Source organism: Capricornis sumatraensis, chromosome 3 (assembly GCF_032405125.1).
Source record: "Capricornis sumatraensis isolate serow.1 chromosome 3, serow.2, whole genome shotgun sequence".
Lineage (NCBI taxonomy): Eukaryota > Metazoa > Chordata > Mammalia > Artiodactyla > Bovidae > Capricornis > Capricornis sumatraensis.
The window spans coordinates 75,038,930-75,060,090 of NC_091071.1; the positions used below are offsets into that span (position 1 = coordinate 75,038,930).

The following is a 21,161-nucleotide window of genomic DNA, read 5'->3' on the forward strand; positions in this document are numbered from 1 at the left end:
TTATTTTTCTTTGTTGTAGGAGTGGGGTGGAATTTAGTAGAAGCAAAGTGAGATTGTTGAAATTAGTTTATCTAGGTAAATCCTGGGTAATAAAAACTTGTTTTCTTAAATTATACAGGCCAAGTTAATCAGGGTCTCTGAAAGTATGTTGTTTCTCACCTTTTAAAGAACAAATCAAGATCATATCAGTTATGAAGTCATGAAACCTAACTTTCAAACAAAAACCCCATTGTCATCAGAAAATATTTTGCATAGAATTAACAATAACAGCTTAGATATTAAATCAACTTCCAATGGTTAAAGTTATTAAGATTTTAAAAAATATATGTCCTCAATCTATCCAAGGGACTTCTACAAATCTCCCGTGATCATATTTTCACATCTTCTCCAGCTTGACACAATTGTCAAGATTGGCCCCTCTTGATCATGGTGTCTCACACATGGTCTCAGAGCTTAATCACAGGTAAGGTGTGAAATGAATCCAGCAACCAAGCAAAACAGGAGTAGTTCCTTTGAAAATGAAGCAAGTTTTCTGTCAAAAGTAATTCTTCCTTGTTCTAATTGTTCCCTTTCATTCTTTTATGTCACATTCTCAAGTTTCTCAAATCTACTTACCACAGTTGTATTTTTGTGGGTTTTTTTGTTTGTTTGTTTTGTTATTTTGCTCAAGTAAGGTATTTAGGGAAGTAATAAATCTTTCAAGTGGGAACAATTCCAAAAGACTAATAAAAGGAAATGTCTTAAGGCATGGATAAATGAGAGGCAAATGAAAGTAAAGACTATTTGGGAGTATTTTCCTTCCAACTGTGAACAGAATTCAAATTACCTGAAGTATATAAAAAAAAATGGTGGCCAAATCAATAGTATGCTATACTCAGGATGTTATTTTATATTCAGTGATGAAAGATATAGGGCCTCCTTGGTGGCTCAAGCAGTAAAGAATCTGCCTGTGATGCAGGAGACAAGGGTTCAATCCCTGGATTGGGGAGATCCCCTGGAGGAGGCATGGCAACCCACTCCAGTATTCTTACCTGGAGAATTCCAATGACAGAGGAGCCTGGTGGGCTACAGTCCATGGGGTCACAAAAAGTCGGACAGGACTGAGCGAATAACACTTTCACTTCATGAAAGATATACCATGTGCAAAAACAATCATGAAAGAAAGACTTTTCCAGACACTGGATCTGTTAGAGACAATACTGGGATATTCCCAATGTTTTGGAATTGAAGTGCTGTGCATTTCCCAAAAGGCCATCAGAATGGAGACAAAGTCGGTAAATGTAGGAAAACGTCAGGACCCATCAAATTAGGGACTTTTTTCTTTTACTATGTCCTTATTTCTATGAAAGCAGCATTCAAAAATAAAAATCAAGGAAGAGTAGCTCCCACTTGAAGTGATGCTTGAGATATCAAGTCCCAGTTTGTTTCTGGTTCCCTGTAGTATGAATGATAGCTCTAACTGCTTTTCAAACTGCAGCACATCTGTCTCTCCAGCCCCTAAATGCCATTCTTCCCCATCTCCAACCAACCAACCAACCAATTTATGTTCTAGTAACGGGGCAAACCGACTGGAGAATATAAAGTATGATAAACATACATAAGAACCAGTCAGCATTCTGATGTCAGTCCTTCTGTAGAAGAGAAATAGGTTTATCATTTACAGACAAGATTAGGTAGTTTAACCATTTAGCCCTAAGTATTTTCCATCCTAATAACAGGTTGAAAATATTCACAATGGATTACTCTGAAGACTAATAACGTCTTTGGTGCATTGAAGCTTCTGAGTGGAAATAACTCAAGATGAAACCCTTTTGTTTAAATCGTTAGTTTTACAAAAACAAAACAAAAGAAAAAACCCTCTCTCATAAGACTATGTGATAATAAATTTTCTATCAAGACGTACAAATACTGCATACGCATTTAAGCAAAAAATTTAACAAGAAAACAGAAATAATATAAAAAGTTGCCCCTTCAGGCTGGACGACCAACGCTTTGTTTTGGATAATGAGCATGCGCGTCACGTCGTCATCTATTCAGTCTGTCAGCTACGTCCACACAAGCAAGCTAGAGAACGGCGGCGTGCAGGGAGGCAGCTCTCTCCCCAGTCTCTTGACAGCTACAGCCTAGGCCGCTCAGCACACTGCAAGCTGAATTTGACATTAGAGAGCGTGGTTTAATAGTGTAATCATCTACTTGCAATTCTCTGCTTGAAAAAAAAAATAAAGTTTATTGTCCAGGATTTTGATATATATTTAGAAAGCTGCAAATAAAAATTGAGAACTTCGACCTTCCAGCTTTGATGTCATAAATAATTATGATGATTAACTCACAAAGAGTGGTCATTTCAGAACTAGCTCTTTTTTATTCATACATTTGAATTTATTAAAAATGCCCTCTGCACTTTCCCCCTAATTCTTGTGAGTTATCTAAAAAATAGGGAGGGGGTCATTTTATTCTCATACTTATTAGAACAAAAGGAATAAATGCTGTATTTTGAAGTTATAAATTTGAAATAAAAAAACTGAAAGAAATGAATAAGGACCTACTGTATAGCACAGGGAATTCTACTCAGTATTCTGTAATAACCTATACAGGGAAAAAAATCTGAAAAACAATTGATATAAGTTTATAACTAATTCACTTTGCTGTACACCTGTAACTAATACAACACTGTAAATCAACTATACTCCAATATAGTTTTTTTTAGATTGAAAGAACAAAAATTTTAAAAAGAAATCATGTTCTCCCTTATCTTTAATCTTTATAGATGACTTAGCACTAACCCTTTCACTGCTTATATTAAATTGATGCCCATTGAAAATGCAATGTGACTTAGAAAGCCCTAGCCATCAACATCAAATGCAATTAATACTGGGAATAGTGAACTGTTAAACTAAAACAAATTTAGATTAAACCATTGATTAAAATAGTACCATTAACTGAACGATCAACCAAGTTTCACTCTAATTTTCCTTTTTCATCAATTCATCCATCAAATTTATAGTACTAGGTATCATGAATCTTGGGATTCTAATTCTATATTTGAAATGAAGTCTTCCTTCTGGTCTTTATATGATAAATAGTGTGTTTATATAACATATCACTTAAATAAAGTTTATATATTAAAATCCTTTAGCAAGATATTGAAAGACAATATAATATTAAAGTGTTTTGCTAAATTTAGAACCTGCATTCTGTTCAGTTCTGTCTCAAACAACTGAAAGTTCAGAAATTTTTTCCCTGTTCCATATATTCAACTGGCCATCTGACTTTATTTCTAGTGAGAACAATTTCACAGAAACTGATCAATGTTATCACCACTTTTCTCTGTTAACAGTATGTATTTTCCTTTAGATAACATAATAATTTTCCAGAGAATCTAAGATTTCTACAGAGATGATATTAACATTTATATATGGAACATTGATTATTACTGAGGTCTTTGTTATCTCATTTTTTAAAGAATGCTTCTTTATTGTAAGCATACCATATCACTAATGAATTAGAGAAAGTATTATCCTATCCTCATACTTGGAAAATAATAAATTGTTAGATAATGTACTTAATTCAAAATCTGAATTCTAAATTTGCTGATTTCCATTATACAGATAAAATTAAGGGGCACCTGCATTTTTCAATCCCTCCGTTAGTATTTTCAGAATTATGTTTACCTCAGGAGTATTATCAGAAATATTACCTTTGTAAAAAACCTTAAGAATCACAGATGGAAAGCATTACATACGCAGACTACTATCTTGGTGATGCTGTTAAACCAAACAAAAAGTGTGTTCCTTTATTATCAGTGAGAAAATAAATACCACCTACTTCCCAGCTTGTTTCCTTAATCTCTCATATGTGCAATTAAACCCTAAAACTACATGCTTAAGAAATACATTTCACTGCTATTAAAGTAACAGACATTTCCAAAATATATAAACTCTCATTTTATTAAAATCTCAACATGTATACCATCTTAGGACCATATCGTTTTTTACTGGGAAAAAAAGGTAGTTGTCACTAAACATAAATATTCGCAGCTCTGGCTGCAGTCCAAGTTGTAAGCACTTTCCTCTGCTGTCTCAGCAATTCTCCTGATGTCAAAGACACATTAAAATAAATGGGAACCATATGGCTCGGCAGCAGAATACCCGCGCTCTTACAACTGAGAGGGCAATGCAATTCATTACCACCATCTGAGAAATATTTGGGGGACATGGAATATCTCAATGCAAAATAAAGCTGCATGAGGCAGGCCATTTGATTAAAATGCTCATACAATGACAGAAGGAGATATTTGCTATTCTTTGGCTCTACTAACCTGTTTTGCTGCTTTTTACATTTTCTCAGTACCACCATGAGCCTCCCCTGTTAGAAGAATTAAACAGCACTTCCCACCTGCTCAACGACTTCCCCACACTGTATCTCATCTGGCTCAACAATGTAGGCCCATCAAGCCTAATATATCATGAAAATCCAGGTCAGAGCATCACTGAACAACAACAACAACAAAATGAAACAAAGTCCTCAAAAATAACAAGAGCAACTAAGATCAAGTCATTCTGGAGAGGACTGGGTCAAAGGTAATGCACTTGAACTTTGCTAAGAATGAGGAAATCTGAAAGCACATTTCTTTTTTATATCCTTAACGTAAAAAGCCTTTGCTATACTCACCCCAAACAAAAATCAAAATCATTAAAAAAAAAAAACATAAAAGGAAGAAATTCATCAATGCTGTATTACTGGCTCCATATGTCAGACATTCTAAATTTAAAAAAGAGATCTAGGGCTGCAAAGTTGGGATTAAAACGGAGTCTGGGAAGGCAGCTGGGAGTGGGGCAGCTGGGGTTACTGTGGTACCTTCTGTTTCCTGGCTGTCAACGAAAGATTTGGGAGGGTTGTAAACAGCAAAAAGAAAGAAAGAAAAACAAAAGAAAAAGTTCATGATTTTTCTCCAAAAATAGTTTTTTGTTGATTGAGCATATGCTTCAACTTCTCATAATCCTCTCAGACACTTTTAAAAGCTACAAATAAGGAAACTGCTTAAGCATCATGTTTGGCATAAAATTACTGCTCCATATCTACTACTAATAGAAAAATTAGTTGAGATTCAGCTCAAATGTCAACTTTAAGAAGCCTTTCATAGAATCCCTAATATGTGGTTTGTGCCCTTTCTACACATTTCCAGAACACCCCTGACTTGGTATAGATAATATGAGGGTGTGTTTCTCCTCCACTGCCTGGTAAACACCCGGTGGGCAAGGAGGTAATTTTGCTCCCTAAAGAGCCCTCAGGGGACAGCACACAGCCAGGCACTGAGGACTCACTTGATAAATGTTTGTGTAACCAAATGAGATGAATGAATAACTGAGCTATGAGGTAAGTATGTAAACGTATACATTTCCTGAATACACTTGCCTTAATTTTAAATGATATGATGGCATTTGACAGTTTTCCCCTAAAGCCTCGTGGTCAGTGTCTTCCTTCCTTCTTAGTTTCTAGTCACTTTATTTTCTGAAGGTACTCTTCAATAAAAAACATAATATACTGAAGAGAGGACACCTTGCCTTCATGGCTTCAGGGTACACACAATTTTTGTATTACAAACCATTTGAAATATGCTATATTTTCCATTTCAATAGATCAGACATAAAAACAAAAACCCTGGCACCATAATAAACCTCTAAATAATTCATTAATAATGGGCTGATAAATCCATCTCTAAAAAGCAAGTAACTAGTAGGGGAGTTACCTGAACATTAGAAAACAGTTTTGAAAGAGAAATCCTGCTGATAAAACATCACTAATTGGTACTGACCTCTAGCAAAAACAAGACTGAAATTTTTGCCTTTAGCAGTTCACTAGTGATAGATCTACAAAACAATTCTATCTCTTGGTACTTAAATTATTATCTTTGCCTTAGAGTCATGACTATCCTGTAAAAATAAAATCATATCACACAAGATTTATTAATTTCCTATGGAATTTTATGATATACAGCCATGTGCTAAGATATCTAATTTTCCTCTTTTTGTGGTTGGTAGAAACGAAAGTAAAAGCCATGGTTGTCGAGTTCCTGAGACAAACTGCAGAAGCAAGCAAGGAGAATTTTGAATTTTTATTGAAATATGAGAGCCAGGCAGAACTGATACAATATAGGCTACTATGTAATTTGAGAGAAGGCAGCTATTTATCTTGTCTGGGACAATTTTACTCTGCAACTAAAGAGTCGTCCTCTTAATATTTCGCAGATGGGGGCAAAAACATGAGTTTCTGGGTCAGAAACAAACTATTTCAGTATTCACAGTACAAGAAGCAGAACGAGCATCTTGTTTCTGTTGGTACTCTTTGTTCACCAGATTCTACAGGGGCAAGGTGGAGGAGCCAAATGGATGCTGCACACACAGTACGTTTGCATTGTACCAAAGGCACAATGAATTTGGGAATCCACTGTTTTTCTTAGCAAGCAGTAAACAAACCTGTTGTTCATTGCGAAGGAGACATTACCTCATCCTTCAGGGTGGTGGTGGTTTAGTTGCTAAGTTGTGTCCAACTCTTGCAACACCATGGACTGTAGCCTACCAGGCTCCTCTGTCCATGGGATTTCTCAGGCAAGAATACTGGAGTGGGTTGCCATTTCCTACTCCACAGAATCTTCCTGACCCAGGGATCGAACTCGAGTTGCTGCACTGCAAGCAGATTCTTTCCCATTGAGCTACCAGGATCTCTTTGCAGCTCACAGATATCTCCCTTTGAAAATACCTTGCCAAAGGAGAGAATCAGCCCAAAGTTCTTGGGAATGTATTTGGCAGTTCCCAGTAGTGGACCCGGTTATGATTTGATATCACATCTATGGGGTAAATAGGGGGATAAATTGGTTCCAGAACCCCCATGGAACCAAAGTCCATAGATACTCAAGTCCCTTAAGTAAAGTAATATAATATTTGCACATAACCTATGTACATCCTCCTGTATACTTTAAATGAACTCAAGATTTCTTATAATGCCTTGTTGTTCAGTTGCTAAGTCGTGTTTGACTCTGCAACCCCATGGACTGCAGCATGCCAAGTTTCTCTGTCCTTCACTCTCTCGGAATTTGCTCAAACTCATGCCCATTGAGTCAGTGATGCCATCCAACCATCTCATCCTATGTTGTCCCCTTCTCTTCCTGCCCTCAATCTTTCCCAGCATCACAATGTAAATACTATGTAGATTATTGCAAATATAATGTAAATATTATGTAAATAGTTGCCAGAGCACAGCAAATTCATGTTTCTCTTTTTAAACTTTCTGGAATTTTTTTCTGAATATTTTGAATCATTTGTTGGTTGAATCTGCAGATGCAGAATCCACGAATATGGGGGCGGTCAACTGTGTGCATCCGCATATACTCTCAGGTACCTCAGGATGTATAGAAACAGTCCCCCTTCTGGGATCTATGTTTTCCTTTTCTATGCTACTCATATGACATATAGGTTGTTACAGGAAATATTTTTTCCAAAGCTAAATGTGACTTTGGGCTATGAAGGAGAACCAAGGTATAAAAAGGTTTCTTTTCCTTCTATATTTTAGGATTTTCCATTCCTTGGGATGGAAGAGAAAAAAATGAGCAGAATGAGAATACTGAGTTTCATAAAAGTAGGATTCAACCCCCTCTATCTTCAAGAGCATCACTTCTCAATGATTTCTATGCTTCTTTTACATCTGGAGTGAACTCAACCTTGGATCCCTGGTTCTCAGCATTCTCCACTAACGAGTTCCCCAACCTCCTCTCATGCATATATGGTCTGTGATGTCTCTAAGTCTAAGGTTTTCTTTTCAGTTAAAAAAATGTTTTTATTGGAGTATAGTTTCTTTACAATGTTGTGTTAGCTTCTGCTGTACAGCAAAGTGAATCAATTATATATATATATACATATATCCACTCCTCTTTGGATTTCTTTCCCATTTAGGTCACCACAGACCACTGAGTAGAGTTTCCTGCACTAAACAGTAGGTTCTCATTAGTTATCTATTTTATATGTTGTTGTTGTCTGTTACTAAGTCCTATCTGATTCTGCGATCCTATGAGCTGTAGTACGCCAGGCTTCCCTGTCCTTCACTATCTCCCTGAGTTTGCTCAAACTCATGTCCATTGAATCAGTGATGTCATCCAACCATTTCATCTCTGTCACCCCCTTCTCCTCCTGCCCTCATTTCATACATAGTAGTGTACATATGTCAAAAAAGTCTGGAACACTTCACAAATTTGCATGTCATCCTTGAGCAGGGACCAGGCTAATCTTCTCTGGATTATTCCAATTTTTGTATAAGTGATGCTGAAGCCAGCACTCTAAATTCAACTTTTAAGTGACTTTCACAAGCAAAGCATTCATCTCCAGCCCCTGCCAGGGACCAATTCGCTCACCAAAGGGAATCGGTGCTGGGAGATGGCATAAGGAAAAAAGTGAGAAGCAGAATCAATTTGAGGTCGACCCTGCCTTGACCCCCCGGACTTCGGGTCTTTGATCAAGGATTCAGTAGGGATAACACAGGATGTTTTTTGAGTACTTGAATAATCTTGAGAGAGTTAAGGGACTATTATTGTTCCCAGATGGTAATGGATATAATTACTTTCCTTCGACAGAAGAAGTTACCCTCTCTTCTACAGCAAGCCATTGAAACTGAGAAAGACTAGAAAAGGCCATATGTAGCTTTGAGCACAGAACTCTTCGGGGAGGAGAAGTCTGGGTACAAGAATCCAGGGGCAGCTTAGGGGCATTAGGAAAAGATAAACCAAGACTTGGTAAATCACTGCTGTGATCTAGTTTAAAGTTTCATGCAATCTATTACTACAAACTACTGCTACATATTTTGACGATCTATACATAAAGTAAGGATATTTGTACATAGGCCAGTTTTAATGGTAGAGGTGTGTAATCACAAAGTTTGAAAACTTACTAGTATACCAGTGGTGAAGCTGTAAAACTAGTAATGATAATTGGGTAATTTTAAAATGTTGCTTCTATTGATGAAGTTTTATTTGTGTGTTGACCACGTGCCAAGGCCTTTCTAAGTGCTTCATAGGTATTAATTTATTGAATCTTCATACCAATACAAGCATTGTTAGAATAGGCAGACTGTTCAATTTTATAAATGAAACTGAGGTCCAGAGAGGTGAAGCGATTTACCAAAACCTCACAGCTGGTAGCAGAGCGGCCTGATGTGAATGCAGACAGCATCAGTCCAAGGCTCAAGCTGTAATCTTAACAATCTCCTGCCCATTCTTAGTTCTGGAATGGGCTGACTCTTTTTTCTCCCTTCTTATGTTTGTTCCATGACGTAAGTATGTTTGTCAGATCAGACTTTAGTCAAGGATTGGCATCCATAAAAATAAAGAGGGCTTATGCCAAGGTATGGGCTTCCCTTGTGGCTCAGCTGGTAAAGAATCAGCCTGCAATGGGGGAGACCTGGGTTCGATCCGTGGGTTGAGAAGATCCCCTGGAGAAAGGAAAGGCTACCCACTCCAGTATTCCAACCTGGAGAATTCCATGGACTGTATAGTCCATGTGGTCGCAAAGAATCGGACACAACTTAGCGACTTTCACTTTCATGTTCCATGAAAATCAGCTTTCAGGACTCAGAAAAAAAAAAAAAAACAACTAGAATTATAGCAATGAAAATCTAGCTTCATTATTAAGAAAACAGGAAGAGAGAAAGCAAGCTGCTTTTGTTTTAGAAGCAGTTAGAAGCAACATAGGTAGTAAACTGTTGTAAGCCTCTGCCTTTTGATTACCAGAATGCTAGTGGCCTGGAGCTATAAATCTTAATGACACAGGCTTTAAAGTCAGACACACCAGTAGGCTCATTGCTAACTTAGGGCAGTGACTTAACCCCTGCTTCTTTATCTCAAATTTCCTAGGGCTGTTGTGACAGAGTAGAGGTTATAAACATGAACTCTGAAGACAAAACACTTAGTTCAAATCCTGTGTCTGCCATTTGCTTGTGGTATGACCTTGGACAAGTTATTTACTCCCTCTATGACTCATGTATTAATATAAAATAGTTTTAGTAATAAAACCCACTGTATAGTGTTGTTACAAGGATTAAACAAATTGATATTTGTTAAGCATTAAACAAAGCTTGGTGCATAGTAAGTACTATGCAAAGTGAAAGTGAAGTCGCTCAGTCATGTCCAACTCTTTGCGACCCCATAGACTGTAGCCTACCAGGCTCCTCTGTCCATGGGATTTTCCAATAGTACTGGAGTGGATTGCCATTTCCTTCTCCAGGGGATCTTCCCAACCCAGGGCTTGAACCCAGGTCTCCTGCATTGTAGACAGACGCTTTACCATCTGAGCCACCAGGAAGTACTATGCAAGTGTTTGTTAAATAAAAATAAAGAAATCAATAAATCATTCATATAATTTGAATTGACATAAATCATTTATATAGAGCAGTAGAGTATGTGAAATGGAGAGATCAATATGTGTTAACTATTCATTGGCAGGGACTAGTCCCATATGACAAGTGTTTCACAATGAAAATGTTCTATTCTGTATTTTCAGTTCAGTTCAGTAGCTCAGTCGTGTCCGACTCTTTGCGACCCCATGAACCACAGTACGCCAGGCCTCCCTGTCCATCACCAACTCCCAGAGTCTACCCAAACCTATGTCCATCGAGTCGGTGATGCCATCCAACCATCTCATCCTCTGTCGTCCCCTTCTCCTCTTGCCTTCAATTTTTCCCAGCATCAGGGTCTTTTCAAATGAGTCAGCTCTTCACCTCAGGTGGCCAAAGTATTGGAGTTTCAGCTTCAACATCAGTCCTTCCAATGAACACCCAGGACTGATGTCCTTTAAGATGGACTGGTTGGATCTCCTTGCAGTCCAAGGGACCCTCAAGAGTCTTCTCCAACACCACAGTTCAAAAGCATCAATTCTTCAGTGCTCAGCCTTCTTCACAGTCCAACTCTCACATCCATACACGACCACTGGAAAAACCATAGCCTTGACTAGACGGACCTTTGTTGGCAAAGTAATGTCTGCTTTTTAATATGCTGTCTAGGTTGGTCATAACTTTCCTTCCAAGGAGTAAGCGTCTTTTAATTTCATGGCTGCAATTATCATCTGCAATATTTTGGACTTTAAATACTTTTTTTTTTTCATTTTTGGTACATTTTTGTCATTGAGTATCTGACATATATATATATATATATATATATATATATATATATATATATATATACACCTGACATAGCTGACATATATATTTTGGGAATTACACAAGGTCCTAGGGTTGTCTGAATAAGAGACAAAAGGTTCCCCAAGTGAGGTTTAGTCTAAGGAAGATATTTTAATCTTGATTTTATGGAGGAGAAAATAAAGGCCCAGAGTGGTTCTCATCCAAGGTCACAAGCTGGTCGATGAGACGCATGTTCTACTCTGTCTGGCTTCACGCTGGTGCCCTCTGCCTTTCCCTCTTCGGCTCGTTCTCCTCAGGTGTCAGCATACATCCTTCACTGTTCTTCGTTTTGCTCCTTCTGCGTCGTGCTTACTGCAAATCCTGTCTATACTTCAAAATTACAGGATTTAAGTAACACTTTTCTTTTACCTTCAACAAGAATTGATTTACATTTATCTGTGTATTCATTTCTTTACCCACCCATATTTATCACCATTAACCTGGGGCCAGATCTCTAAGATAATGAAGATACAGTGATTCCTCATTATTCAGAGATTCTGGATTTGTGAATTCGCCTTCTTGTTGAAACTTATTTGTAACCTCCAATCAATACTTATGGTACTTTCATGATCATTCACAGACATGCCCAGAGCAGTGCGAACTCTGAGTAGCCTCACGTTCTCAGCTGAGGCTGAATAAGCTGACTGCTTGAATCTGTTTCAGCTCTCCTAATGTAAACCAGCATCCTTCGCGTGGTGTGTTCAGTGTCACAGGAGATGCACTTTGGGGCTTTTTGTTGGTCAGTTTGCTGTTTGAAATGGCCCCAAGCATAGTGCTGCAATGTCCAGTGTCCCTAAGTGCAAGGCTGTGATGTGCTAGATAAGCTTTGTATGGGCATGAGTCACTGTGCTGTTGACTATGAGTTTAATGTTAATCAATCAAGAATAAAAATTAAGTAAGCTTCCCTGGTAGTTCAGATGGTAAAGAATCTGCCTGCAACGCAGGAAACTCGGGTTCAATCCCTGGGTTGAGAAGATTCTCCCAGAGAAAGGAATGGCAACCCATTCTAGTATTCTTGGCTGGGAAAGAAAAGCCTGGTGGGCTACAGTCCATGGAGCCGCAGAATCGGACACAACTCAGCAACTCACATTGCCACTACTACCTTGAAACAGAAACACACTAAACAAAGTATATATTGACCGGTGGATGAAAACATGACCACAGGCTCCCAGAAACCTAACCCTATATTTCCTAGGCGCAGAGGTTCAGTATTTGCTAATTTATTGTTTGCTGCAACTTTATAGAACACAACTACTAGCAACAATGAGAATTAGTAGTACTTTTTCTCTGTTCATGGGCCATTTCTCTAACAATTGATGGCTGAGCAAAGTTAACAGAAAAGTGACAGAAAGTGGTACTTAAATGATTAAAATATATAAAAAGTGTTCAAACTCACTAATAATCAAATAAGTAAAAATCAAAACAATAACAAAATACAATTTTTTCCCATTTAACTAGCCAATAATGAAAAATTGGAATAATCTTAAGTTGTGGCAATAGCACAAAGAGATGAGCATTTTTCTATACTATTGATTGGTATATACATTATTACAACGTCTTCAGAAGGCAAGTTCTCAGTGTATATTCCAAGAACCTCAGAAAAGGTTTATCTTTTTCTTTTTTTCAATAAAAATAATTCTGGATCTAGGAATTGACCTTAAGGATACAGTAATCAGAAGTTTTAAAAATTATGTGGCCAAGCATGTTCATTAAGTTATGTATAATAATGACAAACTGAAAACCACCTAAATGGTTGACACTGTAGAAATGGTTGAGTTAACATAAGGCTTTGCCTATATGAAGGGATAGTTCTGTAACCAATAAAATTAGTAAGATTTTGCAGATATTTTAATACTACTGGAAAATGCCTGATACAATGTTCAGTATAAAAATTAGATTAGAAAAAAATGTTTAACAATATATAACAGCTATATAATAACATACAAAAGAAATACTGAGAAAATATACCATAATGCTATTATCATCTTGAAGTGATAGCATTACAGTTCCACAAAATCCATTTCTTTACAGTTTTGAATTTTCCAACTTTTCTACAGTGAATGCCACAAAAAGCAGAAAAGTTATAGACATAAATTCTCCATTTTGTACTTTAAGATCATTCTATTGCTTTTGAATGTAAGACAATAAAATTGTTTAATGCATTCATGAAATGGAATTACTATAAATGAGTCATCTTATACTCTAGCATTTATGACCATATGTTTCACATTTTGAAAATTCCATTAAACATAACCACAAGTCCTTATACATAGATTCCACAGACTATGTTTAAGACCCTAAACTACTCCAAAATGGTTATGAATGTGTCATTCCTTGTCTATCTCATCACAACCAACTAAGTACTAATTCAGCAACAATGTGGATGAACCTAGAAATATGTTAATAAGTTCATCTCCATTAGCATGCCAGGTATACAATTAGTCTGTTCTTTCTTCACAGGACATCCTCACCATCACTGGACAGTAGTGTTTCTACAAATCTCTACGTAAAGATTCAGACAGTTTAAATCAGTCTCATTCTTGGTTCTGAATTCGAATTCCATTTCCTTGTCAGAACTGTAGTTTTGTTATCGAGAACCCTAGTCTCATTTAGTTTCCTCCTAGTCAGAACTTGGTTTTATTCCTTCAATTCCAGCTACTTTATGAATAACACTTGTTGCATCAACCAAGAATCAAAGCTCTATGACCTGCCTATTTCCTTAATCCCACAATATGTTCTGCCATACTTCTTTTCACCATATCAGCCATTTTAGCTAAAAGGAAATAACTGACCTAGATCAGAGCCATACGCCATGATATTGTGAATAGGATTGCTGATTTTCATACATGGGGTCAACCCTACTGCCCAGTCCCTACTGCCCTCAATCCCAATCCACTAGTCATAAACCAAATCTCTGTGTGCTCTACTCCAGCATCAGTAACAAGCAAAAGAATTTGTCAGTTATCAGTCAGCTAATGCTTAATTCTCTGATTACTTAAAAAATAATGCAAGAGTAGGAGAATTATCATGATGGAATTTTGGAATGGATGCGAAGAATATCCATAGAATCTACGTTTTGCTAGAATTCAAATATATGTGTAGTTATATATACAAATAACATAGAGGTATATCTAAATAGTCATATATCCATTTGTTTCAAGTATCTGGTAGATTGCTAATTTGGTTCGAGTGAAGCCAAGGTTGTACATAGTAACAGTAATTACCTCTCCTGTGTAATTACCTCATCAATGCTATAAGTCATGAGAATTAAATGGGAGATATGAGCCCGAATAAGGCAAATACATTAGCACTCCTGAAAGCATCTCAAGGCATATGTCTATGATGGAGTTAGGATAGTTTTCCTCATATAGTTAGAATAGCTTTCCTCATTTCAGATCTCTGAAAACACACAGATCATCTTCCTATATTATTCACTCCTTCAAAGAGTTCCTCACACATAAACACCTAATTTATGCACCCAATTATGCAGGCATAGGAGAAGGCAATGGCAACCCACTCCAGTACTCTTGCCTGGAAAACCCCATGGATGGAGGATCCTCGTAGGCTGCAGTCCATGGGGTCACGAAGAGTCGGACACGACTGAGTGACTTCACTTTCACTTCACTTTCATGCACTGGAGAAGGAACTGGCAACCCACTCCAGTGTTCTTGTCTGGAGAATCCCAGGGGCGGGGGAGCCTGGTAGGCTGCTGTCTATGGGGTCGCACAGAGTCGGACACGACTGAAGCGACTTAGTAGCAGCAGCAGCAGCAGCATGCAGGCACACATTCATATTTTTCATTCACTGAATAAACATATATTAAGCACCTATAACCCTGGCAATTTCTATGTGGCTTCCGCATACATTACCAATCTGCTGACATAATGAGTTTGCCACTGGCCCCAAGCTGATAAGATAAGGATGTTCATTTGACCCAATGGAAGACATTGTTTTTCTTAATGTTTACAGGAACACTACTAAAACAGTGTCATGTGTTTACATAGATGTAGGAACTTGTTACAACAAAAACCAGGTTTCTTTACTCTTTAGTCTGCCACTCCCATGCTGTGTTTGAATGTTTGAGAGCAGAAGCTGGAGGGAGCTAAAGGGCTTTGCATAATGAAAGGATGTGCCTTGCAGCTCTCAGGGGAGCAATTCAGGAGGAAAACGGGGAAGTACAGAGGAAGAATAGAGCTAGGGAGAGAAGCGAGGTTGCACTTTTTATCATGCAATGATTACCTATGACTCTGAAACAGATTTTCAATTCTATGGAATCAGGTCATTCTCATGTGCAATCCTGGTGAGCTTGCACTGGATCATGGCCACAGCTCTGAGATGACTTCTGCTATCTGACACAAAATCTAGACCAGTCCAGACTAGTTTCATCATTAGGTGAGACACTATGTGTAGGCAAGATGATATTACCTCATATGTAAATAGTATAACAAATAAGATTAGGGATTCAAAATAGCTATTTGTACTGCATGTACCAACACTCTATGATGCCATGTTTCTACCTGTATACAAATGACGCACTTGCTCTTTCTTACTTGCTGTCTTTCTGCTTCAACAAATGGTCAACCATTTAATTAAATGGCCAACCAACTTATTAAAGCAGACAATTATCCCAGACAGTAAACTCTCAGACGTGCCTTGCAAATAAGGGTTACGGTTTCTGAAGACTTTGGAATTTAGTTTCCAATTAAAATTCCTTCTTTTCCTGGGAAAAAAAGAGAGGCAGGGTTTTGTCAACCTGGATAAATCAAATTGCCCCGTGTGGTACTGGGATATATATATATATATATATATATGGAGAGAAAAAGAGTACGACTTTCTCCAAGTTCCGCTCACTCATCTCCACTGTGATCACAGTAAGTTTTTCAAACAGAAAGCTAGAGGATGAACCTCACTGGCGTCCGGAGGGCCCAGCCTCCCCGCACTGCTCTGGCAGCTCTCCCACTCGTCCGACTCTCTGCTGCGGGGTTCTCAGTGTGGACAGTAATTCACAGGGGACAACAATCGGCTCCCTCTGCGGAGAACGCCTCGAAGGAACTCCAGGCGCCTCCTCCCCCAGCTGCAGGCTCTGCAGGGAAGGTTCTGCTCAGGACGGCACTGGCCAAGCCCACCAGTCTGCTGGTCCGGGAAGGCACCAGGCACCGCAAGAACGCCGGCGGACACCAAGATGAACAATCTGTCATTCCTTCCTAGACAAATTGACAATATAGCAAGGAACACAGAAGTACCTCAAATAACAAGGCAACAAGGCGCTAGAATGGCTTTCCTCTAGAGGTCGTGTTAGCTGTAGTTTTCCGACACTAGTGTGCAATAATTATCGCCTAGCAGGTAAGTTTCTTCATGTTGATGAGAGCAAAGAGCATGCTTCACGTCTTTATCTTTTCAGCCCCTAGCACAAGGCCTTGCACACTTCCTCATGTAATCCAGGTCTCTGTTCACGTGCCTTTTGCTCAGAGAAGCCCATCCATCATTCTTCAATCCTTTCCCTCCTTTGTTCTCAGAGTCCCTATCACTGCCTGATGTTATACATTTGTCTGTTATCATTATGACCATCAGCATATAAACCTACAGGGCCTTATCAGTCTTTTCACCACTGTATCTTCAGTGCTGGAATATTGCAGAATGGGTGCTCACTGCATATTTTATAAATAATATTTTACAACAAATAAATACTTGTAGAATGACTGGATTGCTTTAATACTATAAAAGAAGTAGGGAATGCTATGAAAACTCAATGGAGAAATTCATCTTGGCTACTGAAGGATCAGGAAAGGTTTTATGGAGCAGGGCCTTGTAAATGTGGGTAAGATTTCAATGGTACTGAAAAGAACCCCAAGGTCGCCAGTGGCAGAAGACATTTAGGGACCACAGAGTGGATGGCTGCAGATGAAGTTCCGTTTATACGATAGTTACTAGTTAAATTTAACAGATATTTATTGAGCACCTACTATATGCCAGGTACTATTTTTAGCACTGAGGAAATAAACACAGGAGTTAGACACAATACAACACAGAACAGATCAGCTTGGTTTTAAACTCAGATCTTGTGATCAGGAGACTGGATTTTTAGTCTGTTCTCAGTGGGGTGTCTCAGAAAGCTTGTAAACTAGGGGATTGAAGTTATTAGGTGGAAAACAAAGAAAGGCATTAGAATGTTGACTAAAGCAAGACTAAAGAAGCTCCAATTATCAGAAGAGATTTCTTTCTTCTTGTAATTAAAAAGTAAATATTTCCCAGGCTGGTTCATAAGAAATTCTAGAAAAATAACAAGATCAGAATACGATGAATGCCAGAAAGGTTTCATGATAGACCATTGCATTCTTTCTTAAAGATAGAAACCCCAAACCTGCTGACTCTGGGAGGTTAATGATCTGTATTCCAATGTAGTTACAGATGATTTAAGTGATAGAAACAATAAAAGACAGTTCTGGTTGCCTTTCTTTTAACAATATTATTACATTATCAGCCCTCTGGAGTGAGCATCCCTACGTTTTAATCACTTGAAATGGTATTATCAGGTAATGACAGAGATGAAGGCTTTCAGAGACAAGGAATCAGCTTAACCGTTCAGTGAGCATCTGGTTCACTCGGGTGGTCCTTTTGCTATGTTTAAGGTGACAGGAACATCTGCATTAAGCATGACATGAAAGAATGGTCAAATATCACAGACTGTATTTAAAAAAGAGAAAGAAAATAAACATTTTTCACATTTATACCATAGTGCTCAGTGTTTTTCAGGTTTTATCTCATTAATTCTTGGCACAGTCCTACAAATGAAATAAAGGGCTTCTACTCTGCAGATAGGAAATGGAAATTGACAGCTGCCTAAGTCGCTTCGTCCATGTTGTTCAACTAGACTGGAGAGTGCAAATTCTGACAAACACAGTAGCAAAATAAAAATGTAAGCAAATCATGAGGTATGCCACAATCATATTTATTGGGACTATCCCATGAGGAGATGTTCATTTAATCCAAGGTTTTTTGTTTTTTTTTTTTAATGAATCACAGTCAAGTATTCTACTGGAGAATTTGTTTCAACACAAATGGTTTCAATTTGTTGATTTCTAGATTTAGATTTGAAAAATGTAAATGTAAGACTCTCAAATCCCATTGCAGGGAGAGACTGTTGAAGAAAGAGAAAACAACATTTGGTTTTTCTTGCTTTCTTTTTTCTTAATAGGATGTCAGGCTTGTGACATTGCTAAGAAAATACAAAGAACATTTTCTCACTAAATTCAGAATTAGTACCTAAGCAGTATTCTAAGCATTTATATAACGCTTAATGGTATTCTATTATTGCTAGTGTGAGGATGGTCATATTTCATTATTGTTTCTAGGTTTGACCACACTGCACAGAAATTGTGAAAATACTCCAAGCAATTCTCGAGTTGAAAGCTTTAAGTGCCAACAGTATTTTAACTCATCACTCTGAAATAGGTTCATGCATATTTTATTGCAGGGGTCAACAAACCTTTTTTCTGTAAAGGGCCAGATAATAACATTTTGGTTTTGCAGGCCATTCTGTCTCCTGCAGCTATTCCACTCTGCCATTACAGTGCAAAGGCAGCCACAGACAATGTGTAATATGTAAACGGACAAGGATGGTTGTGCTCCAGTCAAACTTTACTTACCAAAACGAGTGACAGGAGAGGCTAGGCTTGCAGCGACTGTAGTTTGCTGAACTCCGAATTATAAAATAGATTACTGCTATAAAATATCATTTAAGCAGAAGACATATTCTGATCGCCTGATTACTAGTTTGTGCAACTAATCTGTTTTCACTGCTGCCTCTTTTATTCGGTTGAGATCTTTCAGAGCATGGAGTGCATCTGGCTTTCCCTTAATATCCCTGGTATATTAAGGGCAGGACAACTGGGTGGTTGCCAAAGGTTCCTATTAGAGCATCCATAACGGGGTATTAGAGTATCATAGGAATAAATAAAATACATGTGCCAGTAAAGCTGGATTTCTTGAGACTGGCAACTTGTAAATTGGTCTCATTGTCACTAAAGTATATAAAAAAGCCTTCACTGTCACCATTTATCTTTGTTGAGGATACACATGGCACACACCCCAGGCTTCTCCTTGCAAGGAAAGGAACAGCCATTTCCCTGCACACACAGTGCCCACCCCCACCCAGCTACTAAGTCAGTTGCCTGAAGTTGTAGTCACTGGGAGCTGAAATACTGGAAGTGCCTGATATATGGCATAACTGCTGTTTACCAGGAACATGTGATTTATTTTATCATTTAAATTAAAAACCGTCTTCTATGCCTCCTCAGAAGTGATCTGGTTCAGAAAATTGCAATAGCGAGGCAATTACATTTAAGTTGTAAAGCTATATAATGTGTAGTGCAGGTAATAAATCTCTCATTTTAAACATAATGAAAAAGGTATACAAATAATTGAAAACCTCGGCCCTAGTAAGAGGATGTGGAACAAACAATTCATCTCCCCAGGGCATCCACATGTTCCTGTGTGTCCCCGGGTAGGCTTTCAACAAATGTTTGTTGAATGAATGAGGGCAATAGGCCTTTGCTCCACCACTTTTGAGGGACTGAAGGGCTGACATGGAACATGTTGAATGTTAGCAATTTTATGATAAGAGATATAAAAGAATTTCTGATAAAATTCCCACTGGAGGATAGCTGTGCAAGGTCAATGTCTCTTAAAATGGTGCTGAAATTCACCATGAGGGAGAGATATCCATGTTCAGGGTAAATATGAAGTGTCTACCTTGTTCTTCATCTGGTATCTGGGAGGAAAAGAGATGCTGTGGAACAGCAGTTTTGGGGAGGATCCTGGAGACCCAGGCTGGAGAAATTACTGGCGTCCAACTGAAGGGACAAAGCTCCATGGCAGTTCTCATGAGTACCCAAAATGTGTCCACCACTTGCTACAGCTAGTGCCCCAGGGAGGATGTGCGCTAACAGGAGAAAACATGGTGGATTTCAAAGTGATTAAGGAAGAGGCATTACAAGTGGGTGAACCAAGAAAGGCAATGAAGCAGGGTGAATAAACACTGGAGGAAAGGGACTCAGATTTAGCAGTAGAAGAAATAAAAATTGCAATGCTAAATGCCGTTTTAGAAGAAAGAGAAAAGACCAATCCAAAATATGCATGCAAGATTAAGATTAATATATTGTTCACGAAAAACACTAGAATTTAATTTTTCAGGCAGAAAAGGAGACAAAAAGGAGCTTTAAAATGTCTTTGAAAGTCAAAGAACAAGCATCTTGGATGGTGCACCCCAGGTCTTATTTTAGTCTATATACAGATACAAAGATTAAGCTTTTGTGTAGTCTGCTGAGATTCTTTGAAAGAAAGCTTGTTTTAAACAATCAAACCCACCTGACTACAAAAGAAAAAGCTGCAACCTTTCTTTTAAGTGGTTGAGAACTGAACCACAGGAAATCAGCTTAGACTCCTCTAGATCTGAGAGAAGGAAGAGTCTGCTGAATACAGCAGGCAGGGCGTCCAGGATTAAAAGAGGGAATCAATGAACAGTAGAGTGCAAAATGAAGATAAATAAAGATGAAAACTTTTAAATGGAATAAAGAGGGGGTTATCAAATAGGACTAATGCTCAGCTGATGCTTCAGGTTTTCACAAACCCAGTAATTTGATGATTCTGGAGTTTCATGTTTACTAATTTGGTTTCTGAATCAAACATAACTAGAGATAGTTTCACTTCTCACTTGGAGACTATGTCACGGTATCTGGAAAAAGATTACACTCTGCCTCCAACTCTGCCCTCTTTCCTGACTTGAAAGATACCCAATGACCTGATGATGCTTCAGCTGCTTCACAGAGATAGACGGATCATATGCACCCTCCTGAATTCAAAGCATGTGGGAGAAAAATCATGGGCACTTTTCCTATGTGAAAGAGGCGCATGAACTGGGGAATGAGAAAGCACAGCTACTC

The 21,161-nt window shown here is 38.2% G+C and overlaps 1 protein-coding gene and 1 non-coding gene across 2 annotated transcripts in view; both read right to left on the reverse strand.

Annotated features, from left to right (window-relative positions):
* CSRNP3 (cysteine and serine rich nuclear protein 3) overlaps window positions 1-21,161 on the reverse strand; it is a 76,942-nt gene that overhangs the window by 25,177 nt on the left and 30,604 nt on the right. The gene's annotated exons all lie outside the window — the stretch shown is intronic.
* On the reverse strand, window positions 8,222-8,328 carry LOC138077241 (U6 spliceosomal RNA). The gene has a single exon (XR_011144705.1). It is a non-coding gene; the product is annotated as a U6 spliceosomal RNA (small nuclear RNA).